The 23,874-nt window shown below is 37.1% G+C and overlaps 1 long non-coding RNA gene across 2 annotated transcripts in view; it reads left to right on the top strand.

The window, feature by feature from the left end:
• The first annotated feature begins 7,363 nt into the window (after positions 1–7,363).
• The window catches only part of LOC118890492, a 128,211-nt gene continuing 111,700 nt past the window's right edge, over positions 7,364–23,874 (top strand). For both annotated transcript variants that reach the window (XR_005018753.1, XR_005018752.1), the window contains exons 1-2: positions 7,364–7,448; positions 8,146–8,226. This is a non-coding gene — a long non-coding RNA (uncharacterized LOC118890492). The remainder of the gene's footprint in view (positions 7,449–8,145; positions 8,227–23,874) is intronic.

Genomic DNA, 23,874 nt, shown 5'->3' with positions numbered 1-23,874 from the left:
AGTGTGTAATAACATGAGATGAGTTTGGAGTAAGTCTAATTACAGGAATTTGTATTTAAGAGTAGGGTGATCATATGATTTATTGTCCAAAATGGGGCCCTTTGGATAATGAAAGTGAACACTGCTAATAGTTAAGCTGGCACAAACCAGGACTTGTCCCAAGAAAACTCATACAAATTGTTATCTACTTAAAGATAATATGAAGACAAATCCTTTAGGCAGTGGAATAATAAAATTTGATTTATGCCTTTGAAAGATCATTGTGTCTACTTTGTTCAGAGTTGATTGGTGGAAAGCAAAAATGGAAGCAGACTCTTGCAGTAGTCTAGATGAGGAATGAGATAATAAAAATTGGACAAATTTGAGACATAATTTGGCAGTAGGATTAACAGAACTTGGTGATGGATTGGATGCAGGTAGGGAGAAGAAGGGGGTTGTCAGATGACTTCCAGGTTTGCATTTGTATAACTGAGCAAATGGAAGTGCCACTTATTAAGATGTGGAAAATTAAAGAAGAGGCAGATTTGGGCCAGAAGTGGGGAAAGATCAAGAGAATTCTAAATATGAGATGCCTGGTGAACCTCCAAATGGAGATATCATGTAGAAAGCTGTACTTGGGATAGCAATCTACATTGTAGATAAACATCTAGGGATTATAAACATTTTTATGCTCTTGATAGCATAAGAATGTCTGAGATTACTGGGAAGGGATATTGAAGAGAAGATGGCCCAGGACTGAGTTCTGAGGAACACAAAAATTAAATGATAGGTAAAGAAGAAAGAAACAGCAAAGTCTTTTAGACAATTAAGGGGAAGCATTCTATATACTTCTCAGGAGGCCTGAGAGGAATTAATCTCTTTGCCCCTCTTTCCTACCATGTTACCCTTGATAACACATTTCTATTGTTTTAGCCTCTTTGCCTATCTTACTCTACAAAGTCTAGGAACACCTATGCCCTTGGATCACCTCTAAAATCAACTGCTTGCACACAAATCCTCATCCCAGGCTCTGCTTTGGATCCACGAAGGCAGGACCAAAGGAACAGAAACATGACCAGGAGCATGTGCTATTGCAGAAGCAAAGAGGTTTTTTCAGAAAGGGAAGAGTGGGAAAGGATTTTGAATGTAACTAAGAGGCTGAGTAATACAAGAACTGGTTTGATGATATAAATCATTGGTGATCCAAGAAAGAGCTGGAATGGTGGGAATATAAGCAAGATTGCCTTGGGAAGTAATAGCGTTGAGCTGGGGTTAAATTTTTTAAAATGTTACATGAAACACTGAAAAAGAATTTTGAAAGAAGTGTTACTTCCTTCTGTATAATAACAGGGAAGAAGGAGATGACTAGATGACTGCAGATGCAGATTTAGTCATGAGAAGATTATGTAGTATTTATTATGTCGTTTCTATATTCTCAGTGAACCATAAGGTTGGGTTATCTGCTGCGAACAAAAGGCAGTGGGACAATTGAAGGGGCATGGAGAAGGTGTTGAATAGTCACTGTGGTGATGAGTGCACGATCACTTTAGTCTCTGTTGAATGACCATTTGAGGCTGGGGACCATGAATGAACCATGATCCCAGTCTTCTCTATTGTAAGATTTTTGTCCAGCAGTGCTTAGTTCTGTGGTTGCTACTCAGAGAAAATGCATTGTTGGATTCATCACTGGGATTTGCAAAGTGGATGTGATGGAAGCAGAAAGCTCAGAGAATTGAGGACATTTGCAAAAGAGTCATTATAAAGAAGGGCTCTGGAACAAGAGCAATTGAAGGAAGGAAGTGAATTCCTGAGGGGGTTGGTAGATAGAAATGAAGCAGTAAGGATAAAGTACTGGAGTTCTCTGTGAGGTCAGTGTCACAGTGGGAATGCTCCAGAAGAATACGAGGTATGATAAGAGAAGAGGATCTTTAAAAGAATGATTTTGCTTGTGGTATAGTTGTTGATGATGAACTTTGTTAGGTATTACATTTCTCTAAACTCCTACAAATTCTGTTCTATGCTCTGATAGGGCTATGCAAGGATAATATACATTTTATTTTGTCTTAGAAAAAATTGCCTTTACTTTTTCCTTACTTGTGAAAGGCACTCCTTTGAACTGGGCTTGAATGATCACATTACCTATTTCTGGAAAGCGTCATGAATCTGATGGTTTTTTCTAAGATTCTAGGAGCCATACCTGTCTCCTTTTGCATTACCCTGGGACTTCAGGGACAAGCCAAGTTGAGGAGATTCTGATACTGAAAACAAATCACATTACTTCCTCCCAGGAATTTATAATGTCCAAATTCAGCAATATGCCAACTGTCACCTTATATTCTTTATATGCAAAACTACTGACAGCTATGTAACACTGTCATGTTGTTGTTGTTTTCTTCTGGGCCTTTGTATATGCCTTTGCCTGAAATGGCTTCCTTCTATTATCTCATATTCTTCCTTCAAAAACTGTTCAAACATTAACTTCTGTGTGATATCCAACTTGACCATTCCTGACCTTCCACTTAGTCAGTTAGTTCATCCATTCTCTGTGCCCAAATGTAATTTTATACATTAATTATTTTTTGTCATACGCTGTTATAATAATTTATTTACATGACTGTCTCTTGACTTGACTGTGAGTTTTTGAAGGCAGAGAACATGTTTCTTCATCTTTGTATTCTTAATGCCTAGCCCAATTCCTGGCATATTTTAGGTGTTAAGCAAATATTTGTTTTAAAAAAATTAAGAAATGAACTGATGAATTCCATTTACCTTTTTATAAAGCATGCAGCCATCACTAGCAACCATCACAATATTAAATGGCATACACAATTATAAGTTGTTTACTGAATCTTACATTGTTGACTGTCAGAAGAAAAGTGTCACGAAACATTTTCATAATGAAGCAGATCTATAATCTGGCATTTTATAATTCCTGTGCTGTTGTGGACTGAGTGTGATTTTAGGAGGTGGGGAGAAAGGGGAGATGCTGTAGTACTTCCCTATTTATGAGAGGACTGAGGAGCAGAGATTAAAATGCAGAATGGCAGTCAGATTAAAAGGGCTGATGAGATCCTAAATACAACCCTCAAGCCACAGGAGAGCCCAGGGGCAGCAATCTTGGGAGGACTACAGGCCACTGAGGGGAAGAAAAAAACTAACCTTCCCACCACTAAAATAACAAGAGATAAAATGAAACCTACTTATCAGATTTTAGAATTTTATCTGGACATAGAAAACCTTCAAATTATTTATTTATACATAGTGATATCAAGCTCTATCTACTTCCACTCCAAAGGGAACTCTTAAATAATCAAATAAAATGTTGAGTTTTCCTGCTGGAGTTATTCAAAGATGAAGAAGAAGAAAAAAAAAGATACGCAGGGTTTTGAGATGCTCTTTTTCTAATAACATGTTTAAATGAAATATCAAGAGTTATTAGTTGTTTTATTTTAATAGAGAAAATGTTCACTTTTTACTAAGTGCATTTCTATGTATCAAATCTACATATTTTTAGTTTTACATAAGCGTAAGTACAAATACTTCCTTTTATCTTTATGTTACAGAAAAGTAGACATTTGCTAAATGAGAAAACCCTTCAAATAGGTCAATTTTTACTCGAAGTTAGGGTTTAAATGTTTCTATATTCTAATTTACAATAAAAACTCATTTTAAATTATTTTAACCACTTATGTTAGCATACATTATTAAAAGCATTTTGAATAACATGCTTTTAATAATGCCAATTTTACAGACACACCAGCTTTATTTTGGCTTTAAAAATATAGTACCTTTTTAACATAGTAGCTTAAATTATTAAATCTGTTAACAGTTTCAGGAGAATGATGGGGTAAATGATGGATATTTTTCCACATAGGGGAAACTGAGGGAGAGAACTTATCAGAGGCCATTGCCAAAACTTGGGAAGTAAATAACTAGTTTGGGTTTACAAAACACAAAGGCAAACTAATGACACAAATAGATTTGGATGCCCCGGTGCCCAAACAGATAGATTTTTATTTACATGTCTGTCTTTGTTTCTCCAGCTTTAAAAGATTCTAGGTTTACAGGTGACGGAGAGGGACCAGCTGGGTAGCTTCAGAATATCTGAGAATAACTTTAGATTTAAACAAGAAGCTGGGAGGAAATAATAAAAAATAAAGACAAAAGGAAGTAGGAAGTTAGGATGATAGGAAGGAAGAAAAAAAAGAAGGAAGAATGCAATGGAAAGCGCTATACATGGTTGGCATTCTAGGGTTCCAATGATCACCTCCAAACCCCAGCAAGCCTCTGCTTAAATGGCCCCATTTTAGACAAAAGGCAAATACAAAGTCTCCTGATGACAATTAAATAAACAGGTTCATAATCTGCTTTATCTGGAGTGTCAAAGAATAATGAAAATAATGACAATGTCTACCTGACAGAGGCCAGGAGTTAAAAGTCATGTGATATGGGAGTTGACATGAACAATAGCCAGATATTCTAGGCTGAGAAGCAGAAAGTAAATCTCAGATTTGGGCCCTTGCATTTGGAAGAGAAGGAAAAGTAAAAACAAAACCAAGTGCCTTGAATTGTTTCTTCCGATTCCCATATTTCTAAGCAGAATAGAAGTCAACTTCCTAAATTTCAAGTTGTTGCTTACAGATCATTGATTTCCTGCATTTATTGGGAAATTGCTGTCTTTTTTTGATTGCCATGCATTAGATCATACTGTTTTCATCTTTCTTCATGCATATTTTCTACCAATCACCAGGGCACTTGCCTGTATTCATTGAATAATTGAGCCCTCCCCTAGATATTTTCTCATATCGATTATATTCATCATATTGGAAGATTTCCACATTCATGTGGATGACACATTCAGCACCCTTCCTTAACTTCTTCTACTGCAATGATCTTGATCTTTCCTCCCCTTCAGTCACCCAGTTCATGGCTAGAACTGGTATTCAAACAGTATACCCTGGCTGTTGAAATAGTAAAATACGTGTGTACTGGATGTTAAACACTGTCTGCCCAGATGCTCCCTCCCCACTCTGCCATGTCCCCCCACTCCTATGGGACCTGTCCAGAATTCTCCACAGTCCAGCAACTAAAGGGAAGATCCCTGATTCTGAGGAACAGCAAGACGCTGCTCCAGCTTCAGGGGCAGCCTGACCTGTCATGAAATGGTTTGAATGTCAGCCCTGTCCACGGCCATACACACAAATTTTATCAATATCTGAGACTATTTCACCTCTGAAATGATATGCCCCTAAATTTATACTCTAATCCCTCAATTTTGTCTTTCCATTTTTCTTATTCGTTTGCTCTTCTTGGCCTGTTCTTCCACCTCACTGAGCCCCCCACTACTCTGAGCGCTCCTTTTGCTCTCAGACTAACAGCTTTTCTCCACCTTCACTTGCTTCTCTATTAAACTTGGTCTGGTACTTTAACTCCATTCTCTCCAACACCCTCTTTTTATTGCCTTGTCCTTCTACCACATCTGCTCTGTAAGATGTAAATTAAATTAAGCCCACAATCCATCTACTTTGATCTTAAACCACCCACGCTTTGAAGAGAGCTAGAGAAAACCAAATAAGCTCACAGACCATTATGTGCCTCTGTGCTGCCTGGTGGCTTTTACAGTCCTTGGTCAGCTTCCTTGTCCCTTGTTATTTATTCCAAATTCTTAGCTCTCTCCTCTAGTTCCTAGTCTGCTTCTCAGGAAAGCCCCTTCACTTTCACCAGAGACTTCCCTCCAATTTTAGAGAGAAATTTGATATTCTCCGGCAGTACACTCATCTTTACATACTGCTACCTCAGCTTCTAGAATGTTGACCATTCATTTAGGTCCTTCGTTTCAGAGCCAAGGGAAGATGTTTCCCTTTATTGTCCAAGGCTAGGACTCCCCTTTTTTTTCCTTCTTCTTTTTTTTTTTTTTCTACTTCATCCTTTTCCATCACCTCTTAGACTCTCCTCCATCAATGATTCTTTCTTCCTCTGCACTGGGTCACTTCTCTAAGCTTGAAAATGTGCTCATGTCCCTTCCATATTAAAAAAGAAAACCCAATCCTTTTCTACCTGATGACTCTCCTTGCTATCACATTGTTTCTCCCTTTACACAATCAATTTATTTATTCCCTCAGCTCCCATTCACTCTTCCACCTCCTAAAAAGAGACTTTTGCCCAAGTCATTGAAACCATTGTAGTTAAGGTCACCAACGTCTTCCCATTTGTCAAATACAATGGACATTTTTTGACTTTTATTTTACCCAACCTTTCTGAATCATGTGATACTGTTGACAGCTTTCTCTATCTTAAGCTGCTGTACACCCTTGACCTGTATATCTTCTGCTTTTCTTTCTGTATGACTATTCCTCAGCTTTATCGAGTTCATCTATCAACTAAAGTATTTGTATTCTCCTGGATTCTATTAGTCCTGATTTCTTCAAGTGTTTCTCTCTCTCTGGATGATCTTATCTGTAATAAAGTTTTAACAACCATCTGTATGATATTTTCATCTCTCTATGGAATATCTCCAGCTAGCTAATGATGATGACATTAAAATTAATAATAATTATTAGTATTATTAACATTTATTAATCACTTTCAGGCGCTCTGCTAAGGTCTTTTCTTATATTAACTGATTAACTTAAAAGTCTGAGTTTTTTTCCCTACTCTTATATCAGAACGGTAAAGCAACTTGTCCATGTCACATAGAAATTAAGTGGCAAAATTAGGCTCCAAACCCAGCTTATTGGGCCCCAAAGCCCACACTTTTAACCACTTTACTAAACATGATATATCCAAAATTTAATGCATATTCCCTAAATTACTCATCTCCCTATATAATCCATTTCAGCTAACATAGTCATCTAGAGCAGAACACAAAACAGGAAATTGGAAGTCATGCTAGATTCCTCCCTTCTCCAAGCAGTAAGCCACCAGATCCTGCTAAATTTTTGTACCTCTTTCCTACATTCTTATCTAATGGTACTTAGTTCAGTGGGCTCATTATTTCCCTGATGCTCCATTGAAAAAGCTTCCTGATTGGATTATGCACATCCTTTTAGTCTTGGTGTCCTGCAATTTATCCTCTTCTGGGAACTATTTATCTTCTTATCCCATATATCTGATTATATCACTCCCCTGATAAAATGACTTTTAGTACATACACTGCAGCAGTTTCTCAGAGTGAGTTTTGTGCATCACTTCACCTTCCATCAGAATCACCTGGAGAGCTTGTTAGAAAGCAGAGTCTCAGGAATCACCGCAGGATTTCTGAATTAGAATTGATGGTGGTAGGACCTAGACTCAGTATTTTTAACAAGCTCCTTACCCATGATTCTTTTTCACCCTAGAATTTGAGCCTGTCTAGCCTCCATATCAGGTGCAAACACTTCAGAATTGCTGATAAGTACCATCTGACTGTGGCTTTTCCCCCTTGTTTCCCTCAGTTCTTTCCACTCCTCCACCTACTCTCTGCACTCCAGGTAAGCCAAACATTTTGCAGGCCCCCCCCTAACATGAAGCTTGCTTAAATATTGGTGACTTCATATGTGCTGTGTCTTCTACCTAAAGTCCCTTTTCCCTGTATGTCTGGCAAGTTGCTTTGTGTGTGTTCATGTGAATGTGTGTGTGTGCTGTGCACCTTGAGTCCTCATTAGACTGAAAGTTTCTCCCAGGACATTGTGAGCTGTTTAGTCATAGGAACTGTGTGTCCTGAAATCATTAAAAAAATACCATTCCAAGTTCAGGCTGTGTGCAACACTGTGTTATAGCCTGGAAAATTAGAATTAATGTGAATTTCGTATGTGCTCCGTATGTAGGGACTTGAATCTTTCAGCAATTTCTCTGTGGTTCATGACTGATTATTTGATTGACAATTCATATAAGCTTTTTGGAGGGAAATTTCATATTTGTTGGTATCTCTACCAATGAGCACACTAATGGAAATGGAATTCAAAAAAGCTGTTTTGGTCCTCTACAGAAAGCCCTAATCAGAGAAATGTTGGAAGGAGTAATTTAACTGAAATCTCTGTATGGTCTGTTTATATCAATATTTCACACTCCCTGTAACATGAATAATCCAAGGGAGGGAGGGATATGAATAATTGTGTTTATGTGTCAGATGTTGAACTAAGCATTGCTCTTCACAATTTGCCTGTAAATGTGTAATCTTCATTTTAGAGATGAGAAGACTCTGCTCAGAGGTGTCAAGCGACGTGGAAGAATCACCTAGTTAATAGGAGACAAATTTGGAATTTGCAGGTATCCTTTTTCCTTTCTTCTATTATACCTATGTTGTTTTAATTTGGAGTACATATGTATGAAGAATTTGCCTTAATAAGTAAAAGTTGGTTCAGACATTTTCTTTTCTGTGAAGAGCGGAAATATTCTATTGGGTTTTTCCAATAAAAGACAATTTTACCCACCAAGTAAATTAGATTATTTCTCCAAGTTTTAGAAAACAACACTAAGGATATATATTTTTTAAATTCCTAGTAGGTCTTTAAGCCTTCAACAAGCACAGAGAAGAGTAATACGCTGCCCATTACTTAGTGAGGGAGACATTTAATGCTAATTGCCAGATTGGTTACCTGACTGGTGGTGACACAGGTGGAAAGTGAAATTTGGGGGCTACAATCAAGGATTTCCCCATACCCTTCCTTTCCCCCTCCTTCCCAGCACCCTCTCTCTTCCGTGCCCCATCTCCAAGATGCTGGGACAGCTGGTTATCCATCTCATTTCCCTAACAGTTGCTTGCTAACTCTGTCACCAAGCTGTGCATTTGCTAGAACAGTGGATTTTCTTTATAAGACTGATGAGGAAGAGAAAAAGTACTTTGCATTGTTTCTGTTAAGGTTCGTCATGGTGTGTGTGTGTGTGTGTGTGTGTGTGTGTGTGTGTGTGTGTGTGTGTGTGTGTGTGTGTGTGTGTGTGTGTGTGTGTGTGTGTGTGTGTGTGTGTGTGTGTGTGTGTGTGTGTGTGTGTGTGTGTGTGTGTGTGTGTGTGTGTGTGTGTGTGTGTGTGTGTGTGTGTGTGTGTGTGTGTGTGTGTGTGTGTGTGTGTGTGTGTGTGTATCCCCGTAAGTCAGGGGGAACTATTAGGGGAGAGCCAGATCTCTTTAATGAGCCTAGAGGTAATGCAAAATTCATGTGCTTTCACCTGCAGTCGGGTGAAGCCTGGTGCACAAACAGAGAGAGGGAGGTGGGAAGAGTCAGTTATTTACGCTTTTGCCAAAGCAGGTACCCTGGCTGCTACTGGGCATCCTGACCCACTTGTTCATTTTTTAGAAAGAAGTGGATACTTTCAATGGGGAAAAACTGAAGCATCAGATTTGCTCCTTGGAGCATTAATAAAAGGGCTCAGTTAGTTTCATCTCATTATTTTACTATGAGTATTGACTTTGGCCTAGAGTCATGTATAGATAAAATGGTGCAAGGGCTTGTCCTAAGTGATTACTCAGAATTACAAATCATTTCACGTGTAACTGAATACTGCAGTCTAGCTGGCACCCTGCCCCTTGCTTCTCCCCCCCTTCCCTGTCTTTAATAGGAGCGCAAATCCAGCTTTGTCTGAAGAGGCAATTAATCTTATTCACTGAAAGCTGAATTTTAATTCACCAGCATGTGGAGGACATATTTGCCTATCACACAGAATTAGTTTAACAGAATTCAGGAAAAAAAATATTGGAGGTCCTGGCATTCTTGGGCAGGCAAAGTATCTTGTAGGTACATTCCTTTATTAGCTATCTACATACTACGGATAAGCTTCTTTTTGTAACGATAACTGTATTAGGGTAAACTGGGTTTATTTTGTATTTGAAAGTGGCTGATAACGTTTTATTTTCTATAAAGAAATCCACAAGATATGTGTGTTTTGGAAGAAAATGAGCATAAAGTGAGAAAGATAACTTTTAGTATTCTAGATATTCTAAAAGGCTATTATTTTTAAGAGCACAGTTTAGAGATGATCATTAAAAAAGGCGACACATAAAAATCTTAGCCTACATACATCCAAATCAAATCACATAGAGGGGTAAGTGGTGAGGTACAGAGTACCTTGGAGACTTGTGCAAAATCTGTTAGGCAAATACTGGGTTTCTGTAGTGCTTCTGCTGTGCTACGTTTTAACAGTTTTCCCCTGAGCAAGACCCCAGCCTTGTGTCTGAGGTTTGTTTCCCATGTAGGCAAAGTGTTTAAAAAAAAAACCAACAACTTCCTGAAACAGTTTCTTAATTCAAGAGATTTGGAGATTTGAACAAGAATATGATTTAATGCATGTCCGTGCTTAGTTAGATATCAAATTCCCATAAGGTCAGAAAACACATGGGCTTGGTTTTGTACTTCTACTTAACATGGCACTCCTCAAAGACTACTTTAAGGTAAGACAGATATCAAAACATGTAACTGTTTCTCCCCAGTGAATAGAGGGAATTTAATAATTGTAAAAAGCACAGATGATTGTCTATGCCAAATAATAATTAGTACAGCACAAATCTTAAGAGCTTAAAAGGTGCTATTGGCTTTTCTGTGGCTCCTTCCCCACTTTTGACTGTCTCATACCCCTGGAATTAACCCCCAAATATGATTGCTTCCATTACCTCTCCCAGGGATGCACTGTTGAATACTTAATAATGAGATGAGGACTCCAGGAACAATGGAACTCTTCAAAAATTATCCTAATGTTCTGAGAGTTTTCTTTTTCTTCTTTTTTTTTTTTTAACTCTTGGTGGGTGTGGAGTGGGAGTGGGGTAAGTGCAGGGAAGCTATCAGATTAAGTGTGCCTAATAGTCACCAAATGTCATGGCATAACTAAGCACAGGGCTGTAAAGTCACAAAGCTTTATTGCCTTGTCAAACCATTTGCAGTGCTAAACCAGGCAATTATTCTTAAAGGAAACATTTAAAATCCAAGGTTTTCACATTATTACCAGAAAATGTTGCTTTAAGTAGTGTCAGTGCCATAAAGATAGACTTTTGGAGTCCACATGTAAACATTGCATTATCTACATGTTAAGAATTTAAATTATGCAAAATTGGAATTTGGAGATGTGAAAGCCCAGCAACACATATTTGCAAATAAACACTTGCAAATGTTCCAAGACTTGAATGATGCATTGAAGGTACAGCAGTGTTCATCCATTACTTAATTTTTTGTAAGCTCTGCCACTGTACTAGGTGCTTAAGCTTATTTTGAGAGACGGGGAGCTCTTCTGCAATTCTTTGGTCTGTTTTATGGTCAGATCTTCAGTGCTGTGACCATTTGACCTGGGGAAAAAAAAAATCAAAGGTGAGATGAGATCAAGGAAATGGCAGAGCTTTCAATATTTCTTGTTGCTTCTCAGAGTATATAAAAATGTTCTATTTCCATTCCTCTTCACAGACATAACCCTTTAGGGAAGGTTCTGGGTGATACTCAACTTGGTGCTCTCATCTCAGCTTGGCAGGGTTCATCAGTAGTGTCCATTCCAGTACAAGGGTGAAGAAGCCCTCCATCAGCACTCTTTTTGGATAGAGGGCTTTTTTCTCCTGTCTCCTTCAAGAGACACAGGATTCTGCTCAGAATTCTTAATGAAGCCCCAAATAAGCAGTTATATTTCCATGCCTAATTATTCCTTCTCAGCCTGTAATCCTCTATCTGGATTGTCCTGAACATTCCCGAAGTCTGTCTATTGGCGGTCTGTCTGTCAAGGTAAATTTAATTGAAGTTTTAATGAATATAAAATAAGTTTATTGCGGTCAGCGCTAACTATGTTCCAGGTATAACCTTATGAGGCAGGTTCTATTACATCCATTTACAGATGGGAAAGAGAGGCCCTAATAGTTACAAGTGTCATATAATTTGCTCAAGGTAAAGAAGATCATAACATTTGAACAGGGACCTTTGACTGCAGAGCCTATGTTTTAAACTACTTTGCTATCTTGCCTTTTTACAAGCTACAGAAGATAAATAACTTCAATGGTTTAAGAAATTAAAGTGGCAAAATGAAAAGCAGAGAACTAAAATCAGGAGAGGAATTTCTTTCCATGTCTTAAAATCCAAGATCCCATCTCTGTTACAGCAGTGAGTGAAGATTTTCAGATGATTCCTTAAACCTCTTGCCAAACAGCCCTAGGAGTTTAAGGGCCTCAGATAAGGATCAGCCACTGTAGCAAATAAGACGATTCCCAGATTCAGAGATGCAGAGCAAGGCGTGTTTTTAAAATTCATTTTGAGAAATGTTAGGATGTTTTAGGTTGCAGTTCATCAGAAATCTCAAAATATCCCAAACAGTTGGGAAGTTTTAAAAAATGTCATATAATAAATCTGAGGGTATGGAATCTCAGGATTCGGTAATATAGCAGCTTAATTGCATCACTGAGAATCCAGATCCTATTCCGTTTCCCACTCTGTCATCCTCAGCGTAACTATTATCTCTACTGGTCTCAAGATGGGGACATAATTCCAGGTGTCACATCTCCAGGTATCACATCTCCATACACCAACACTAGAGAAAGAAAATGTAACTGCCTGTATTTCGTGTATTTTTGTTCAAGAAAGAAACCTTTCCTAGAAGTGTCTTTAGAATGTTTCCCCTCACACATAACATATAGTGTCACCTACAACTTGGTTGCATGTCTACCCCAAAACCAACCTCTGTTAAAGGGAATGAAATGTATATATACACACACATATCTTTTTTTTCTTAAATATGAGATGAGAAGATGAGGATGGAGTAGAGAAATTATTTTCCCTAGGAAAATAGGTAACTTTATGCCAAAGTCCAAATAATGGTGAGTTCCCAGAATCTTAGTGGTTAAAAAATTGTTTGAAGAGAGGAAAAGATAGAGGGAATATCAATGTGTACTGGATATTTCATTTGAGAGTCTAATATCCTAAGGTATATTTTAAGTCCTGTTCCCCTTGCATCTGTGGAGAGAGGACGAGTGGGCAACATACTAAAGTTTACCATCTATTCCTTCTTTCATCTTCCTAGGAAATAGAGTGAATGCCTCCATGTGCTATGTGCTGTGTCAGGTACTAGAGTGAGGAACAGTGGGAGTAAGGTTAGAAAAGTAGTAAACAAGTCAGAAAGTCTGTGTGAACTTCTGGGCCTTTCTCCTGGGCAAATCAGACAGGATTTGCTGAGATCAGTGAACTGTAACGCACTAATATATAGTATTTTTGGGAGATCCAACTGGAAGCAGATGGAAGGGGCTCATGTTCTCTGTTATAGTTCCATGTTGTTATCATTCCTATAATTGAGTGCTCTTAGAGGGGTGCTTCCCAGTGGAAAAGATCCCCATAATCTTTATTCCCTACCTTTTCTTAAAGATCTTCAAGCCATAAAAGGACTGAAAAGACAACTACCTTTTTGGGTAAATATGATTGTCATCAGTTGTCTGGTTCCTTAAGGCATATAGGAATTCAGCCCTTCCACCAAAGGAAGGCAAGTCCTGCCAGATTATCTAAGCAGAACCATATTTCTATTTGAAAGAAAACCTAACTTTAAAAGTATTTCTATATAGAAAACTTCTGACTTATGGTGAAGTCTAAAAAGCTGCTGTTTATCCAACTTATTCTCTGAACCATTTTAAAATAAATGCTCAAATTTATATATCTAAATAACTATTCAATAAAATGTCATAAAAATAAATAAATAAATGTCATAGACCCTAAATACAACTTCAGAAGGGAAGTTCCAATTTTTTTTGTTTTTAGTGGTACCTGTTTTGTTGGGATAAGTAAATAGCCTACAAAGGTGACTATTTTCAATACTCCTCTGTATAATTAAAAAATGATTGACTTACATTGTGCTTTAGGGTAATGCTTCATGTAAAGCAGTTTCCCTTTCCCTCTATGTCAGTGCCTGGTTAATGATCCAGCTAACAGTGATTGGAATAAAGCTTGTTGGATGACCAGCATTTGCGGAAATGAAATATGGGGAAATGGGATATCTACCATACTATCAATAATGTTTTTTTCAACAGGTAAAAGGAAAGTGGAAGGGGGAATGGGAGAAGAATAAGAGGAAGGGTAAAGGAGATAAAGAAAATGAAGAAGCAGAAGTAGAAAAAATAAGAAAGAGGAACATATATCTGAAATCCCAATGGGTTATTATAAAAGTTACAAGGATAACTACAGAAGTGAAGTCTAGATATTTTTGTAAAGAGATAATACATGAGGCACCTTTGAGAATTAGAATTGCTGACAACAGAATTTAAAACGATGTTATATTTATTGTGAAATTGCATTGCTTCTACTTATTTCATAAAATATATGCCTTTAGGGACTCTGGTTAACATAGTTTGGTTGATTATTGTGTTGTTTTAACATCCTGTGGTGAAAGCAATCTGGCAAACTAACCACATTACAGGACAGATTCTAAGGAAATTTACCAAAAGAAAGAAATCTGTCTGCTTCAACTCTATTTATACTTGGTGGTCCTATTGAGAATTTGATTTGGAAACACTTTTAAGAGCTTAGACTCTCTGAAATACATTGAACATTCAACTACCTGATGCTGGATACTTGTTATTATCAACTTGTAAATATCATGCATGAAGCTCTGATTTCTATTTTATACATGCTGGATGCAAATGTTAATAAAATATAAATCCCTCTTCCAAGGAGCTTATAGTCTGGCATGCCAAATAAATACTTAGGCTTCTATAAGAGGAAATAAAAATCAAAAGTTATGCTTCTATGATTATTATAGAATCTCTGGGTCTTAGAGATTATTTTTCTATTACCCTAACAACTTGAATATGGCATGTGACTTACTAATATGACTTACTAATTCAACCCTATAGAATTTCTCGAGTTCTTTGGCATTGGTCTGAAATAGCTGACCTGAGACTGGGGTAACAACAAGTTAGGAGTGAATTATGGGCAGGGGAGTACAAAAGAGGTTTCTCTTTAGCAATTCAATTTGACAAAATTTTTTTCAGCCTTACACATTACGTATTGATACTAGATCAGGTATTGGTTATCCTAGCCCAGAGAGTCATAAAGACATTGGTGAGAGGTATCTTGAGGGACTCTGGGATGAAAGTGTGTGGCCCAGATGATGAGTTATATCATGGAGATAAAGATCTTCACTGACCAAGAGGTTATTGCCTCTTTACAGCAGGCTCAGGTTCTAATTCATCAGAACTTTGATTCCTAGAAGCAGTGGGAAAAAAACAACTTCTAAAATTGAGTCATTAAGGATGACCTGTTTATTGCTCTTTGAGATGGAGAATGCATATTTACAAGTTGCTTGTAAATGTGTTTTTAAACATTTTAGAAAAATCTAGCATAAACAGCAGATCCTTATTAATGAAACTACACCTTGTTTTTCTGAACACTGCATTTTCTTATTTCATTGTTACTTTGGATTTTAGAATAAAAATGATATGAATAAGGGGCATTAATTCTGTACTCAAAAGTCATATAGTTCTAGTGAAGATATAAAGTATTCACTAAATGTAGAGGGAGAAATCTAAATAAACAAATTTCTAGCAACACAGGAGAACACACAAGTTCTCAGAAGATTTTTTAGAAAGATAAGCAAGATGCAAAGCACCCCAAATTAATTCCTGTCTATTTTTTTCCTGTATCTTTGTCTTTCTCCTCCTAAGAACAAGGTCCAATGTGATTTCAACCCTGAATACATTTCCTCTTGCTTTTGTAGGGTTGAAGACAAAACACAAGTTAATACAGTAAATATGTTTAGAAAATACAGCTCTCTTAGGTTAATTTTGTAGATCTGTTTTTGCAGGAGTAAGATTGTATTTTGTGGCACTTCTGGTCTTTCAGAATATTGACTGAGGCTAAGTCCCTGTTAAAGTGTCATTCATATCTATGGAATTCAAACACCTTGTTGATGGTACATAGTAACTATTGCATAAGTGTATATTGAATTAATTGTCTAAGTTATAATAAAAACAAAATAAAGCTCAATTCAAATGAACAATTTTCTATTTGATAAGACACAGAAGCTTTCATGTGAGTCGCTGTTCCTCAATTATGTAGAAGAGTCCACATTTGTCCTGTAGCACAACCACTAGACAAAATCATGCTTATTTTTTTTTATTTGACCATCTGAGTTAATTAGCCCCACCTGGCTGAGTTATAGTTCAATGAAAGGGAATTCTGAAGAGTTTTTCTTTGTTAGTTTCATGTTTGAAGTAAACACCCTGAACCTTTTATAAATGTAATGATTTTCTCTTAAAAACTCACGAGTATCATAACTATACTAATAAAAGCATAATATATATTATTAGGTCTGAAATCTTGGTCATGGATATCTGCATTTTAGAGGTGGTCTGTGTACAAGTGTCATAAATGACCATTTTACAGATAGATAATGTTCTTAATCCATAATTCTTTATTGCTGATGGTTATTGCATTAGATGATGACCCATAGCTGTTAAGAGTCAGTTTTTAATATCACAACCATTTAGAAAGGATAATGGACTCGGTTTTGAGACTTAACCTTTGGAGGCTGCAGGTTAAGAGGTTATATTTTGTGCACTGAAATGCCAGAAAATATCTACTTATTTTCATTTCTCTATGTACTTTTAGTAGTGTGGTTATGTACAGTAACTGTTATTTACTAAGCAAACTGAGTGAAAGTGTGACATATAAGATAACAAGTTTCTAGAGCAGTGAGATTCTTTCAAAATATACATTTCATATTTGGCTTCTATTATTTTTCATTTAGACACAAGAACTGAAATGTGAACAGATGTAACCTAAATCAGTTGAGGAATGTTTATTATGGTTGTTCAAAAAAAAAAAAAGACCAAGATAATAATTCATAGTTTTCTTAGCTAGTCTGAAAAGTTCACATGAATTGTAATGGGAAACTGGTCATTTAGGAAAATCATGAATCCCTTCTGGATGATACCTATCTCCAGCCCAGAATTTTCAGAGGAGTAAAATAGTGTCTATCTGGATTCAGTTAATTTCATTTCAGAAATCTAAATAGGGTTCCACTGTGGCCATTTATCATTTATTTTGCCACCCATTACCCATTTTCTTCTTAATATTACGCTAGTCCCTTTTATTTCATTATTTTGTTCATTGTGAATAAGCTTTGTTGGAGGAAAATTGCAGGCACTCCCCTTCTATGAAGCCAGAAGCTGAATGTATAAATAGAGTAATGGCTCCCGATAAATTACACCTTCCGTACCCATTGGGTTGTGTCTCCCCACCACACTGACTCTGGGCTTGACCATGTGACTTGTTTTGGCCAATAGGATATAAGTAAACATGATGCAAGCAGAGGCTTGAAAAGTGCTCATCCATTAGGTTACCCTCTCTTGCTTGCTCCTTTTAGAACCCATCCACAATGTGAAAAGGCCTAGGGTATGATGTATGAAGAGAGACTCCTGAACCAGTGGCTTCTTTGCAAAATTATTATCAGACGTGGGAATGAGGTCATCTAGAACCAGACAGTCCTCAGCTGATGTGCCTGTCCCCATTTTCTGTTACCTAACCTCTCATTGGCTCTCTGAGCTTCTTGAAAGTTTTCTAGGAAATTGCCTTTTACTCATTTAGCCAAAATTAGTTGCTAATGCAACCAAGAACCCAAAATAACATAGGGACTTTGAAAATGCAAAGGGATTACTTGAGAATAACACACAACCACCATGAACATACACAGATTCACTTAGAAGTTATGAGTGAATCATATGTATGTTAATTAGTTTTGGTTATCAAATATTCCTTACCAGAGAGTAGTTGATAGAACATTTTATAAGACAGATGGTGGTATTAACTTAGCCACCTCTGGGTAAGAATCTGAGTTTCCATTTACTTTTCACATATGTTGTATGGAGCTCAGTCTAGAAGTTACTCAAAGAATAGTTACAGTATTTGAAGACTTTGTGTCCTAAGCAGCATTCTTTTTCCCAGTTTCATTGAATATAATTGACATAGAATGTTGTATTAGTTTAAGGTGTACACAGCATTCCTTCTTTATTCCTGTATTCTCCTGAACTTTTTTGTGTGTCTATTTTTTCCCTTTGCCCCATGTTTCTACATTCTGTTCCCCATGCCATCTGGGGATTCTGCTGTTGCAAATTGCGCTACCCCAGTGCCTCCCAATGTTGTTCTGACATTTGGCATGTGCTGTTGCTCTCCTTTCACATCTGCTCTGAGCTCATCACCTGCTTTATGCTATTGGAAACTTGGTGTAAAATTCACATACAATGTGAATTATCCTAAAAGACAATGCATTAATTTTTTTTTTCCACCCATAGCTCTTCTCACAGGCTAAACTGCGTATTGATACATGTTTCTGTCCTTACCACTTTAAGGGCAGTAGCTTTTTGTCATTTTATCGCTTCAGTTCTAACCTGGGGTTGATGGGTGGTTAAATTGGGGCATGTGTGGATGTAGGCAATTTATAGCGAGAAGATCCTCGCTTTTAAAGTTGGCTATCATCACAAAGAGGCAAAGAATCATGTTGCTACTACCAGGCACACTGCTTTACAGGTAGTTGATGCTCAATAAATGTTCATTGAATTGAAGTTAAGTAATTTTCCAAATTTGGAGAATTGGTCTTCATTCTAGAACAAAGGAACCCATAGTTTGTGATATTATGTAACTACTTTCATGGTAAAAAGAAAGTTATTCCCTTTTGATACACAGATAAATATTCAGTCACAAAAGATAAGGGGCCATGAGAAGACAGAAGAGGAACATGAAATCTAAAATCCAAGAGAAAAAGAGGCCTTGGAGGTTAAGTAACATTTCCCTTTTCTTGCACAGCATCACTCCACCAAAGCTGTCACAATCTATTCAAAGACTGTAAATTTGGTGTTTTGTACATTAGAAGGTACATTCAACTGACAATGCTAGGAAATCCATTTTTACAACATAACAATTTCTGTCAACGTTTAAAAAATGTTTTCTCTATCCATTTCTTGGGAGACTCATAAAGCTGGCTTTCCTGAGTGTTCTTGGTTTCTGCTGTTTGTTCGTTCTTTAACTTTTTTTTTTCCTTCCATTTCGAGAAAAGCTGTTGGCCATTTTCTCATCTTCTTTGGCTTTGGCTGTGATGCTAGGTGATTCCAATATAATTAGGTGAGATTTTTATAGGCCCTCAAAGGCTAACAAAATAATAAATGTGGCAGTTCAAATAATAGCAATCATAGCAGGTCAAGCAAAAAAAAAAAATCCTTTGAACTGAGTGACAAACCTTAACATTATCAGAGTTTGGAAATGCAACACTCTTTCCTTATTTTTAGTTTTTTTAAACTTTTTTTGTATTGCATAGGGATATTTTCATTCTGTCTCAACTGTTGCTGATATCTTTTAAAATTTGCAATGCATAGATTCTGCTTACTAAGAAAGACTCAAATATTACTGCAAAATGGATCCTTTTCCTTGATTATATTTTTTCTAGACTCTTTCAAAGGATACCTATTTGTCTAATTACTCTTATAAATCAAGATGTTACAGATGTCTTTGAAATGCTTTTTTATTTGATTTTAAAAGTAATGTGTTTATTGCAGAAAATTACACTACAGAAAAGCACAAAGAAATTACAATAATTATTTTTCTAGTGATAACTAGCATTACCCTTTTATTTTGTATCTTTCTAGTCTTTTTTCTATGACTAGATGTACACATGTTTATGACATATGTAACTGGATTCATGCTTTTTGAGTAAGCAGTATGAAACATAAATTTCTTGACAATAAACAAAAAGGCTTATAAAACTTCAAGTGATAAAATTTCAAATGGAACCCTTTTATAATTAAAATGTGACAAAAATCTATCAAATTTCTATTGTTTGGGTGGGAGTACAGTTACTCCTTAGGTACGAATAGCTCTTGCTGTTTTGATGGGAGCATGTCAAAAAAATTAACTATGGCATATGTGAAATGAGAGATTTCAGATGGCACTACAAGTAACGTCCTGAGATCCATTTTGATACTTATTTTCCAAGTGACTTTAAGGCTGCTCACCTCTCAGTCCCCACCTGGCATCTTTTTCTCATGAAATTCAGCTGTTACATGTAACTGGTTGAAATAAGCAAAAAGAAAGCTCACAGCATTTTACCTTTTTAAGCATAGCTTTATTCATTTTTTTCCCTCAATGCTTAGAAATGTGGCCTGTGAAAGATAACAAGGCATGGTTTCGGAGCATGCCATAGCCTCTCTCAGTCTCCCCCACTCAGTGCTAACTCTTTTGTTTGTACAATGTTCTTTTATTCTGAGCAATATAACATTTTAGTTCTTGTAATAAACGCCTTCATGTGAAGCAGTTCAGCTAAGAGAATGTTATTAGACTGTGCTCCCAGGCAGTGCACCTCCACACGATCAATACAAAGCTGGGCCTCAGCTCATTCTCTCTTTGCTTAAATTCCCTGCAAATGTGCAAGAGAAGCAGCAGAGGGTGTCATCAATCACAGGCCACTGTGACATATGCTGAAACCTGACCAGGGCCGAGATGTTTTAATAAGGCATCCATTAAAACCCTCAAATAAATTGCAATTTGAAAACAGAACATAATACCAGCCAAGTTTTCCTCATCCATCTTGTGGCATGTCATGTAATGTAATTGCGTTGTTAATTTATCCAAGAACTTTCTCAGTACACTGTTACATTGGCACCGCTTAATTTCCCTGTAGACTGTGTGTGTGTGTGTGTGTGTGCGCGCGTGCACGTGCACACGCATGCATGTGAGACAGAGAAAGAAAGAGAGTGAGCAACTGGAGGAGAAGAAAAGACAGAATCTGTGTTTATTTCTGTGTGTTTGTGTGTCTGTGTGTCTGTTGGTTCCTTGGAGGAAATAGCCATGTTTCTGCTTAGCATGGCATTAGCCAGAGAGCTAGTCAGAAATTTGAAATGTTTGACATTTTGTCAATGGCCCCAGAGCATCCTGTCGCTGCCTCACCAACTCTGGCCTACAGCTGGACCACCTCTCTGCCATGGGTTTATGCCACTCCAGAGTGGGATCACTCAGAGTGCCTGTGGATCCCATCAATAAATATTGACAGAAGTGTTTAGGGGCTACTTAGGATCACCACACAATGACACTCAGGACAGTACTTGTTTTGGTTCCCTAGCTCTTGGGTTATAAGTGAAAAGTTTTGACAAGTGTAAGAAAAGTAAGAATTTATAAATCAATAGGAGAGAATGAAACAGTATTTCTGGAATAATATCAAAGTGATTGCATTGAATATAATATATATATGTGTGTGTGTGTATATATGTGTTATTTTTAAGAGCTTAGAGGAAAGATGCAGGCAGGCAAGGGCTCATATAGATTTCTTTGTCTTCTAAAAATCTAAAAATAAGTAATGCAATTCTTCATGTAGGGCTGCATCAGCAGATTCTTCACCTTTATTCTTCTAGGTTTTCTTAATCTGTTCTCTTTTTTTTCTGTAAGAGAAGCCATTGGAAAGCAGAGGGCAAATCCACTTCACACATTCCATCTATATCTAGGATGTCACAGTAACCATGTTGCCAATCAAATATTGGTTTAAAACTCTCAAATATCTTTCCTAGGCCTACTGTTTTTAAGTGTTGAACTAATGACAGAGGAGAGAAGACAGTGTGACAAAAGGGAAAAAAATGCACCATTAATCTACTTGTGTAGTTGTTGTTTTATGGTTAATAATGAAGAGTAAAATAGTTATTTGAGACCCAGTTAAATTAAAAAAGACAGTTAAATGTAAAGCATGCCAGTTAATAAATTAACAGACACCTTCTCTCAGTAGATTCTTATGTCTAAAGTTGTGTTATAAGTTGGCCCTAAGAATACAGTGACATTCTAATGTGCAACCTGCATACAAAGCATTCTCCAAGGCTCCACATTCTCACTATGCAAACTATTAGACAGTCACTGAGTATGAAAGGTGCCAGGAAAAGCCAAATTAGTTTCTGCTTTCTGCTAATGGATGACCTTTGTGATTTGGATCAGGGGCTGAAATTCACTTAGTCAGAAAGGCAGGAGAGTGGGGAAAACACCTAAAATCATTTTCTCTCCCTATAGAGGAGACGCCTGCCTACCACCTGTCCAATAAATGTCAATTGGGTCATTTTTTTTAAAATAAGCAGCCTGATTCAAAAGCACGGAATGCTTGGTTGAGAGGTACAGGGCGGTAGGAGTGAAATTGCTTAAAAATATAACATCAGAAAACATAAAGCATTTATAGATAACAAAAAAAAAATAAAACCATTAAACATTAGACAGGAGAATGGTTAGTTCTTTCCTAGGGACTTGGTTAACACCTCAGTGTTCTACGTAGATTCTTAAAGCTTTACTGAAATTTGAGCTGATTTATTATGCTTAGGAGAAATCATGTTTGGTTTCTTAGAGTTGAAAATATTTTGAGGTTTAGCTGAAATTTGTTTGGAATTGGGAGTGTAATACCCCCAGCAACATTCAAGGGATCAGAACCAACAGGAACTGGAATATACAAAAACACTTTCTTTAGCTCCACGTGAGCCTGGGTTGCCAACTTTCACATGCTTCTAATGTTAGCTCAAGCTTTCTGGCAGTCCCATTGTAAGCTCCATTTCACAGGAATCCTCTGCTATTTTGGCATTTTAATGTTGGCCTTGCTGCTTTTTATTTCCTTGTCCAGGAATACAGTCATTTTAAAAACAGCATAATTATTATTGGATGTGCATTTTTTTTTTAAAGTTCCAGCTTGAGATGAATTCTTTCTTGCATTTAGCTACTACCCTTGAAATGCACGGAAGGAATGCAACATGAAAGACACCGAGGACATGGACCTTTAATTCCTCTTGTGTATTGCGAGGGCAAAAATGAAATGTCAGTTCCCCAGGTGATTATATAGTGCATGTTGGCAAGAATGGAATAATTGTGTCCTACCCAGGGTGTGAGAAATGTATACATGGGGAGATAAAATTGTAAGGGGAGAGACAGTATAGGGTAAGCACATGTACAGCACAAAAGAATTCAATTGGGTGGATGACACAGGTCTTTGGCCTTTGTGGAAATCAATGAACTGCTGTTTAGGTGTCTTTTTCAAAGCACAGGGATGTTGAAAGGATAAAGCCTTGACTCTCTGATCCACTGAGGCTTGCTCAGTTAACCCTAGGATATTTTTAAGAAAGCTGATTTGTTTTTCTTTTTGATTTCCTTTTTCTCTCCCTTCCTTGAACTGATTTACAATTCCTGCATCTATTGCTGCCTTTAGCTATGAGCGCCATTATTCAGCTACCCTTTTTGTAATTAAATTCTGCTTGAATTGCTTATAGGCCTAACCCTCCTTAACTTCTGTCTGTGACCTCCTGTTTCTAAGTTAGTTAGTGACATTGTATTGGACGCACCATGAATAACCTTTGCTGGCTGCTAAAATACCCAGGTCTGAATTCAATTTGAGGTTTCTTTGTACAAATTCCCTGCAAACTTGCATTCAAATTCGAAGCCTGATCCATAAAAATCTTCTAGCAATATCATTCTAATTTCAGAAGCCTAGTGAGATGAAGCCATGTGTTATGTTATAAACACCCCAACAAAAGAACTGTGATCTTACCATGTTATTTTTTTCCCCAACGTAATTTTGTAAATGTTTTTGATTCTGCCTCACCATTTGGAGACTCTTGCATGTGTTACTCTTCCAAATTCCCTGCTTTAAAATCCCCTAGAGCCCCATAAGTGCTGGGTTTCTTAAAGAAATAGGTTACCCTCGCCCCTACCCCCTACACTCCCCACTCCTCCAAAAACAATCCCCATACAAAAGTGCCAATAAACTAACTCAGCCGCATACAATGATATTGTGAAGAAAACCTCAGGAGAAAACCATTTAAATTTCATGGCATAAATCTGAGCTCTTGGCCAGCCTTCCCTTAGCAAGTAGAAAGCACCAGTCTCGTGCTAATTCTCCACCAAACCTCGAGTTTTATGAAAGCTACATTTTATCTGTTTGGTTATTTGCAGTCACTCCAGAGTTTGAAAAGGA

This window comes from Balaenoptera musculus, chromosome 2, assembly GCF_009873245.2.
Source record: "Balaenoptera musculus isolate JJ_BM4_2016_0621 chromosome 2, mBalMus1.pri.v3, whole genome shotgun sequence".
Taxonomy (NCBI): Eukaryota; Metazoa; Chordata; class Mammalia; order Artiodactyla; family Balaenopteridae; genus Balaenoptera; species Balaenoptera musculus.
This window is presented reverse-complemented; position numbering and strand designations above follow the sequence as displayed.